This window comes from Amaranthus tricolor, chromosome 10 (genome assembly GCF_026212465.1).
Source record: "Amaranthus tricolor cultivar Red isolate AtriRed21 chromosome 10, ASM2621246v1, whole genome shotgun sequence".
Lineage (NCBI taxonomy): Eukaryota > Viridiplantae > Streptophyta > Magnoliopsida > Caryophyllales > Amaranthaceae > Amaranthus > Amaranthus tricolor.
Genome location: NC_080056.1, coordinates 28,651,372 through 28,660,350, shown reverse-complemented (window position 1 = coordinate 28,660,350; position 8,979 = coordinate 28,651,372).

Below are 8,979 nucleotides of genomic sequence, written 5' to 3'. Positions count from 1 at the left end.
TCAATGATCATTGATCCTTGTTCTTTCATCTTCGTTCATTCTTTATTGATCATTGATCCTTGTTCATCCTTCGTCCTTCATTCTTCATTGATCATTGATCCTTTGTCATTTTTCATCGTTCATTATTCATTGATCATTAATCCTTATTCATTATTCATTATTCATCGTTCAATGTTCATTGATTATTGATCCTTGTTCATTCTTCATCGTTCATTCTTCAGTGATCATTAATCCATGCTCATTCTTTATCGTTCATTAGTCAATGATCATTGATCCTTGTATTTTTTTCATCGTTCATTCTACATTGATCATTGATCCTTGTTCATTCGTCATCTTTCATTCTTCATTGATCATTGATCCTTGTTCATTTTTCATCATTCATTCCTCATTGATCATTGATCCTCGTTCATTCTTCAACGATCATTCTTCAATGATCGTTGATCCTTGTTCATTCTTCATCGTTCATTTTTTAATGATCATTAATCAATGCTCATTCTTTATCGTTCATTATTTAATGATCATTGATCGTTGTATTGTTGTCATCGTTCATTCTACATTGATCGTTTATCCTTGTTCATTCGTCATCGTTCATTCTTCGTTGATCAATGATCCTTCCTCATTCTTCATCGTTCATTCTTCATTGTTCATTCATCCTTGTTCATTCTTCATCGATCATTCTTCAATGATGATTGATCCTTTTTCATTCTTGATCGATCATTCTTCAACGAACATTGATCCTTGTTCATTCTTCAGCGTTCATTCTTCATTGATCATTGATCCTTGTTCATTGTCCGTCGTTCATTGTTCATTGATCATTGTTCCTTGTTCATTCTTAATCGTTCATTCTTGAATGATCATTGATCCTTGTTCATTCTTCATCGATCATTCTTCATTCATCATTGATCCTTGTTCATTCTTCGTTGTTCATTCTTCATTGATCATTGATCCTTGCTCATTCTTCATCGTTCATTTTTCATTGATCATTGATCCTTTTTCATTCTTCATCGATCATTCTTCATTGATCATTGATGCTTGTTCATGCTTCATCGTTCATTGTTCATTTATCATTGATCCTTGTTCATTCTTCATCGTTCATTATTCATTGATCATTGATCCTTGTTGAGTATTCATCGTTCATTGTTCATTGAACATTGATCCTTGTTCATTCTTCATCGTTCATTCTTTATTGATCATTGATCCTTGTTCATTCTTCATCGTTCATTGTTCATTGATCATTGATCCTTGTTCTTTCTTCATCGTTCATTCTTCATTGATCATTTATCCTTGTTCATTCTTCATCGTTCATTTTTTAATGATCATTAATCCTTGCTCATTCTTGATCGTTCATTAATCAATAATCATTGATCCTTGTATTGTTGTCATCATTTATTCTACATTGATCGTTTATCATTGTTCATTCGCCATCATTCATTCTTCATTGATCATTGATCCTTGTTCATTCTTCATCGTTCATTCTTCATTGATCATTCGTCCTTGTTCATTCTTCATCGTTCATTCTTCATCGATCATTCTTCAATGATGATATATCCTTGTTCATTCTTCATCGATCATTCTTCATTGATCATTGATCCTTGTTCATGCTTCATCGTTCATTCTTCATTGATTATTGATCCTTGTTCATTCTTCATTGTTCATTCTTCATTGATAATTGATCCTTGTTCATTATTCATCGTTCATTGTTAATTGATCATTGATCCTTGTTCATTCTTCATCGTTCATTCTTCATTGATCATTTATCCTTGTTCATTCTTCATCGTTCATTCTTCATTGATCATTGATCCATGTTCACTATTCATCGTTCATTCTTCAATGAACATTGATCCTTATTCTTTCTTCATCGTTAATTCTTCATTGATCATTTATCCTTGTTCATTCTTCATCATTCATTCGTCTTTGATCATTGATCCATGTTCATTCTTCATCGTTTATTCTTCATTTATCATTGATCCTTGTTCATGCTTCATCATTCATTCTTCATTGATCATTGATCCTTGTTCATTCTTCATTGTTCATTCTTCATTGATCCTTGTTCATTATACATCGTTCAATGTTCATTGATCATTGATCCTTGTTCATTCTTCATCATTCATTCTTCATTGACCATTTATTATTGTTCATTCTTCATCGTTTATTCTTCATTGATCATTGATCCATGTTCACTCTTCATCGTTCATTCTTCAATGATCATTGATCCTTGTTCATTCTTCATCGTTCATTCTTCATTGATCATTTATCCTTGTTCATTCTTCATCGTTTATTCTTCTTTGATCATTGATCCATGTTCATTCTTCATCGTTCATTCTTCATTGATCATTGATCCTTGTATATTCTTCGTCGTTCATTCTTCATTGATCATTGATCCTTGCTCATTCTTCATCGTTCATTCTTCATTGATCATTGATCCTTGTTTATTCTTCATCGTTCATTGTTCATTGATCATTGATCCTTGTGCATTCTTCATCGTTCATTCTTCATTGATCATTTATCCTTGTTCATTCTTCGTCGTTCATTCTTCATTAATAATTGATCCTTCTTTCATTCTTCATCGTTCATTCTTCATTGATCATTGATCCTTGTTCATTCTTCATCGATCATTCTTCATTGATCATTGATCCTTGTTCATGCTTCATCGTTCATTCTTCATTGATTATTGATCCTTGTTCATTCTTCAGTGTTCATTCTTCATTGATAATTGATCCTTGTTTATTATTCATCGTTCATTGTTAATTGATCATTGATCCTTGTTCATTCTTCATCGTTCATTCTTCATTAATTATTGATTCTTGTTCATTCTTCATTGTTCATTCTTCATTGATAATTGATCCTTGTTCATTATTCATCGTTCATTGTTAATTGATCATTGATCCTTGTTCATTCTTCATCGTTCATTCTTCATTGATCATTGATCCTTGTTCATTCTTCATCGTTCATTCTTCATTGACCATTTATTCTTGTTCATTCTTCATCGTTTATTCTTCATTGATCATTGATCCATGTTCACTCTTCATCGTTCATTCTTCAATGATCATTGATCCTTGTTCATTCTTCATCGTTCATTCTTCATTGATCATTTATCCTTGTTCATTCTTCATCGTTTATTCTTCTTTGATCATTGATCCATGTTCATTCTTCATCGTTCATTCTTCATTGATCATTGATCGTTGTATATTCTTCGTCGTTCATTCTTCATTGATCATTGATCCTTGCTCATTCTTCATCGTTCATTCTTCATTGATCATTGATCCTTGTTTATTCTTCATCGTTCATTGTTCATTGATCATTGATCCTTGTGCATTCTTCATCGTTCATTCTTCATTGATCATTTATCCTTGTTCATTCTTCGTCGTTCATTCTTCATTAATAATTGATCCTTCTTTCATTCTTCATCGTTCATTCTTCATTGATCATTGATCCTTGTTCATTCTTCATCGATCATTCTTCATTGATCATTGATCCTTGTTCATGCTTCATCGTTCATTCTTCATTGATTATTGATCCTTGTTCATTCTTCAGTGTTCATTCTTCATTGATAATTGATCCTTGTTTATTATTCATCGTTCATTGTTAATTGATCATTGATCCTTGTTCATTCTTCATCGTTCATTCTTCATTGATTATTGATTCTTGTTCATTCTTCATTGTTCATTCTTCATTGATAATTGATCCTTGTTCATTATTCATCGTTCATTGTTAATTGATCATTGATCCTTGTTCATTCTTCATCGTTCATTCTTCATTGATCATTGATCCTTGTTCATTCTTCATCGTTCATTCTTCATTGACCATTTATTCTTGTTCATTCTTCATCGTTTATTCTTCATTGATCATTGATCCATGTTCACTCTTCATCGTTCATTCTTCAATGATCATTGATCCTTGTTCATTCTTCATCGTTCCTTCTTCATTGATCATTTATCCTTGTTCATTCTTCATCGTTTATTCTTCTTTGATCATTGATCCATGTTCATTCTTCATCGTTCATTCTTCATTGATCATTGATCGTTGTATATTCTTCGTCGTTCATTCTTCATTGATCATTGATCCTTGCTCATTCTTCATCGTTCATTCTTCATTGATCATTGATCCTTGTTTATTCTTCATCGTTCATTGTTCATTGATCATTGATCCTTGTGCATTCTTCATCGTTCATTCTTCATTGATCATTTATCCTTGTTCATTCTTCGTCGTTCATTCTTCATTAATAATTGATCCTTCTTTCATTCTTCATCGTTCATTCTTCATTGATCATTGATCCTTGTTCATTCTTCATCGATCATTCTTCATTGATCATTGATCCTTGTTCATGCTTCATCGTTCATTCTTCATTGATTATTGATCCTTGTTCATTCTTCATTGTTCATTCTTCATTGATAATTGATCCTTGTTTATTATTCATCGTTCATTGTTAATTGATCATTGATCCTTGTTCATTCTTCATCGTTCATTCTTCATTGATTATTGATCCTTGTTCATTCTTCATTGTTCATTCTTCATTGATAATTGATCCTTGTTCATTATTCATCGTTCATTGTTAATTGATCATTGATCCTTGTTCATTCTTCATCGTTCATTCTTCATTGATCATTTATCCTTGTTCATTCTTCATCGTTCATTCTTCATTGATCATTGAACCATGTTCACTATTCATCGTTCATTCTTCAATGAACATTGATCCTCATTCTTTCTTCATCGTTAATTCTTCATTGATCATTTATCCTTGTTCATTCTTCATCATTCATTCGTCTTTGATCATTGATCCATGTTCATTCTTCATCGTTTATTCTTCATTCATCATTGATCCTTGTTCATGCTTCATCATTCATTCTTCATTGATCATTGATCCTTGTTCATTCTTCATTGTTCATTCTTCATTGATCCTTGTTCATTATACATCGTTCAATGTTCATTGATCATTGATCCTTGTTCATTCTTCATCGTTCATTCTTCAATGATCATTGATCCTTGTTCATTCTTCATCGTTCATTCTTCATTGATCATTTATCCTTGTTCATTCTTCATCGTTTATTCTTCTTTGATCATTGATCCATGTTCATTCTTCATCGTTCATTCTTCATTGATCATTGATCCTTGTTTATTTTTCGTCGTTCATTCTTCATTGATCATTGATCCTTGCTCATTCTTCATCGTTCATTCTTCATTGATCATTGATCCTTGTTTATTCTTCATCGTTCATTGTTCATTGATCATTGATCCTTGTTCATTCTTCATCGTTCATTCTTCATTGATCCTTTATCCTTGTTCATTCTTCGTCGTTCATTCTTCATCGTTCATTCTTCATTGATCATTGATCGTTGTTCATTCTTCATCGATCATTCTTCATTGATCATTGATCATTGATCCTTGTTCATGCTTCATCGTTCATTCTTCATTGATTATTGATCCTTGTTCATTCTTCATTGTTCATTCTTCATTGATAATTGATCCTTGTTTATTATTCATCGTTCATTGTTAATTGATCATTGATCCTTGTTCATTCTTCATCGTTCATTCTTCATTGATTATTGATCCTTGTTCATTCTTCATTGTTCATTCTTCATTGATAATTGATCCTTGTTCATTATTCATCGTTCATTGTTAATTGATCATTGATCCTTGTTCATTCTTCATCGTTCATTCTTCATTGATCATTTATCCTTGTTCATTCTTCATCGTTCATTCTTCATTGATCATTGATCCATGTTCACTATTCATCGTTCATTCTTCAATGAACATTGATCCTTATTCTTTCTTCATCGTTAATTCTTCATTGATCATTTATCCTTGTTCATTCTTCATCATTCATTCGTCTTTGATCATTGATCCATGTTCATTCTTCATCGTTTATTCTTCATTCATCATTGATCCTTGTTCATGCTTCATCATTCATTCTTCATTGATCATTGATCCTTGTTCATTCTTCATTGTTCATTCTTCATTGATCCTTGTTCATTATACATCGTTCAATGTTCATTGATCATTGATCCTTGTTCATTCTTCATCGTTCATTCTTCATTGACCATTTATTCTTGTTCATTCTTCATCGTTTATTCTTCATTGATCATTGATCCATGTTCACTCTTCATCGTTCATTCTTCAATGATCATTGATCCTTGTTCATTCTTCATCGTTCATTCTTCATTGATCATTTATCCTTGTTCATTCTTCATCGTTTATTCTTCTTTGATCATTGATCCATGTTCATTCTTCATCGTTCATTCTTCATTGATCATTGATCCTTGTTTATTCTTCGTCGTTCATTCTTCATTGATCATTGATCCTTGATCATTCTTCATCGTTCATTCTTCATTGATCATTGATCCTTGTTTATTCTTCATCGTTCATTGTTCATTGATCATTGATCCTTGTGCATTCTTCATCGTTCATTCTTCATTGATCATTTATCCTTGTTCATTCTTCGTCGTTCATTCTTCATTAATAATTGATCCTTCTTTCATTCTTCATCGTTCATTCTTCATTGATCATTGATCCTTGTTCATTCTTCATCGATCATTCTTCATTGATCATTGATCCTTGTTCATGCTTCATCGTTCATTGTTCATTGATTATTGATCCTTGTTCATTCTTCATCGTTCATTCTTCATTGATTATTGATCCTTGTTCATTCTTCATCGTTCATTCTTCATTGATTATTGATCCTTGTTCATTCTTCATTGATCATTTATCCTTGTTCATTCTTCATCGTTCATTCTTCATTGATCATTGATCCATGTTCACTATTCATCGTTCATTCTTCAATGAACATTGATCCTCATTCTTTCTTCATCGTTAATTCTTCATTGTTCATTTATCCTTGTTCATTCTTCATCATTCATTCGTCTTTGATCATTGATCCATGTTCATTCTTCATCGTTTATTCTTCATTCATCATTGATCCTTGTTCATGCTTCATCATTCATTCTTCATTGATCATTGATCCTTGTTCATTCTTCATTGTATATTCTTCATTGATCCTTGTTCATTATACATCGTTCAATGTTCATTGATCATTGATCCTTGTTCATTCTTCATCGTTCATTCTTCATTGACCATTTATTCTTGTTCATTCTTCATCGTTTATTCTTCATTGATCATTGATCCATGTTCACTCTTCATCGTTCATTCTTCAATGATCATTGATCCTTGTTCATTCTTCATCGTTCATTCTTCATTGATCATTTATCCTTGTTCATTCTTCATCGTTTATTCTTCTTTGATCATTGATCCATGTTCATTCTTCATCGTTCATTCTTCATTGATCATTGATCCTTGTTTATTCTTCGTCGTTCATTCTTCATTGATCATTGATCCTTGCTCATTCTTCATCGTTCATTCTTCATTGATCATTGATCCTTGTTTATTCTTCATCGTTCATTGTTCATTGATCATTGATCCCTGTTCATTCTTCATCGTTCATTCTTCATTGATCATTTATCCTTGTTCATTCTTCGTCGTTCATTCTTCATTAATAATTGATCCTTCTTTCATTCTTCATCGTTCATTCTTCATTGATCATTGATCCTTGTTCATTCTTCATCGATCATTCTTCATTGATCATTGATCATTGATCCTTGTTCATGCTTCATCGTTCATTCTTCATTGATTATTGATCCTTGTTCATTCTTCATTGTTCATTCTTCATTGATAATTGATCCTTGTTTATTATTCATCGTTCATTGTTAATTGAACATTGATCCTTGTTCATTCTTCATCGTTCATTCTTCATTGATCATTTATCCTTGTTCATTCTTCATCGTTCATTCTTCATTGATCATTGATCCATGTTCACTATTCATCGTTCATTCTTCAATGAACATTGATCCTTATTCTTTCTTCATCGTTAATTCTTCATTGATCATTTATCCTTGTTCATTCTTCATCATTCATTCGTCTTTGATCATTGATCCATGTTCATTCTTCATCGTTTATTCTTCATTCATCATTGATCCTTGTTCATGCTTCATCATTCATTCTTCATTGATCATTGATCCTTGTTCATTCTTCATTGTTCATTCTTCATTGATCCTTGTTCATTATACATCGTTCAATGTTCATTGATCATTGATCCTTGTTCATTCTTCATCGTTCATTCTTCATTGACCATTTATTCTTGTTCATTCTTCATCGTTTATTCTTCATTGATCATTGATCCATGTTCACTCTTCATCGTTCATTCTTCAATGATCATTGATCCTTGTTCATTCTTCATCGTTCATTCTTCATTGATCATTTATCCTTGTTCATTCTTCATCGTTTATTCTTCTTTGATCATTGATCCATGTTCATTCTTCATCGTTCATTCTTCATTGATCATTGATCCTTGTTTATTCTTCGTCGTTCATTCTTCATTGATCATTGATCCTTGCTCATTCTTCATCGTTCATTCTTCATTGATCATTGATCCTTGTTTATTCTTCATCGTTCATTGTTCATTGATCATTGATCCTTGTGCATTCTTCATCGTTCATTCTTCATTGATCATTTATCCTTGTTCATTCTTCGTCGTTCATTCTTCATTAATAAGTGATCCTTCTTTCATTCTTCATCGTTCATTCTTCATTGATCATTGATCCTTGTTCATTCTTCATCGATCATTCTTCATTGATCATTGATCCTTGTTCATGCTTCATCGTTCATTCTTCATTGACTATTGATCCTTGTTCATTCTTCATTGTTCATTCTTCATTGATAATTGATCCTTGTTTATTATTCATCGTTCATTGTTAATTGATCATTGATCCTTGTTCATTCTTCATCGTTCATTCTTCATTGATCATTGATCCATGTTCACTCTTCATCGTTCATTCTTCAATGAACATTGATCCTTATTCTTTCTTCATCGTTAATTCTTCATTGATCATTTATCCTTGTTCATTCTTCATCGTTCATTCTTCTTTGATCATTGATCCATGTTCATTCTTCATCGTTCATTCTTCATTCATCATTGATCCTTGTTCATGC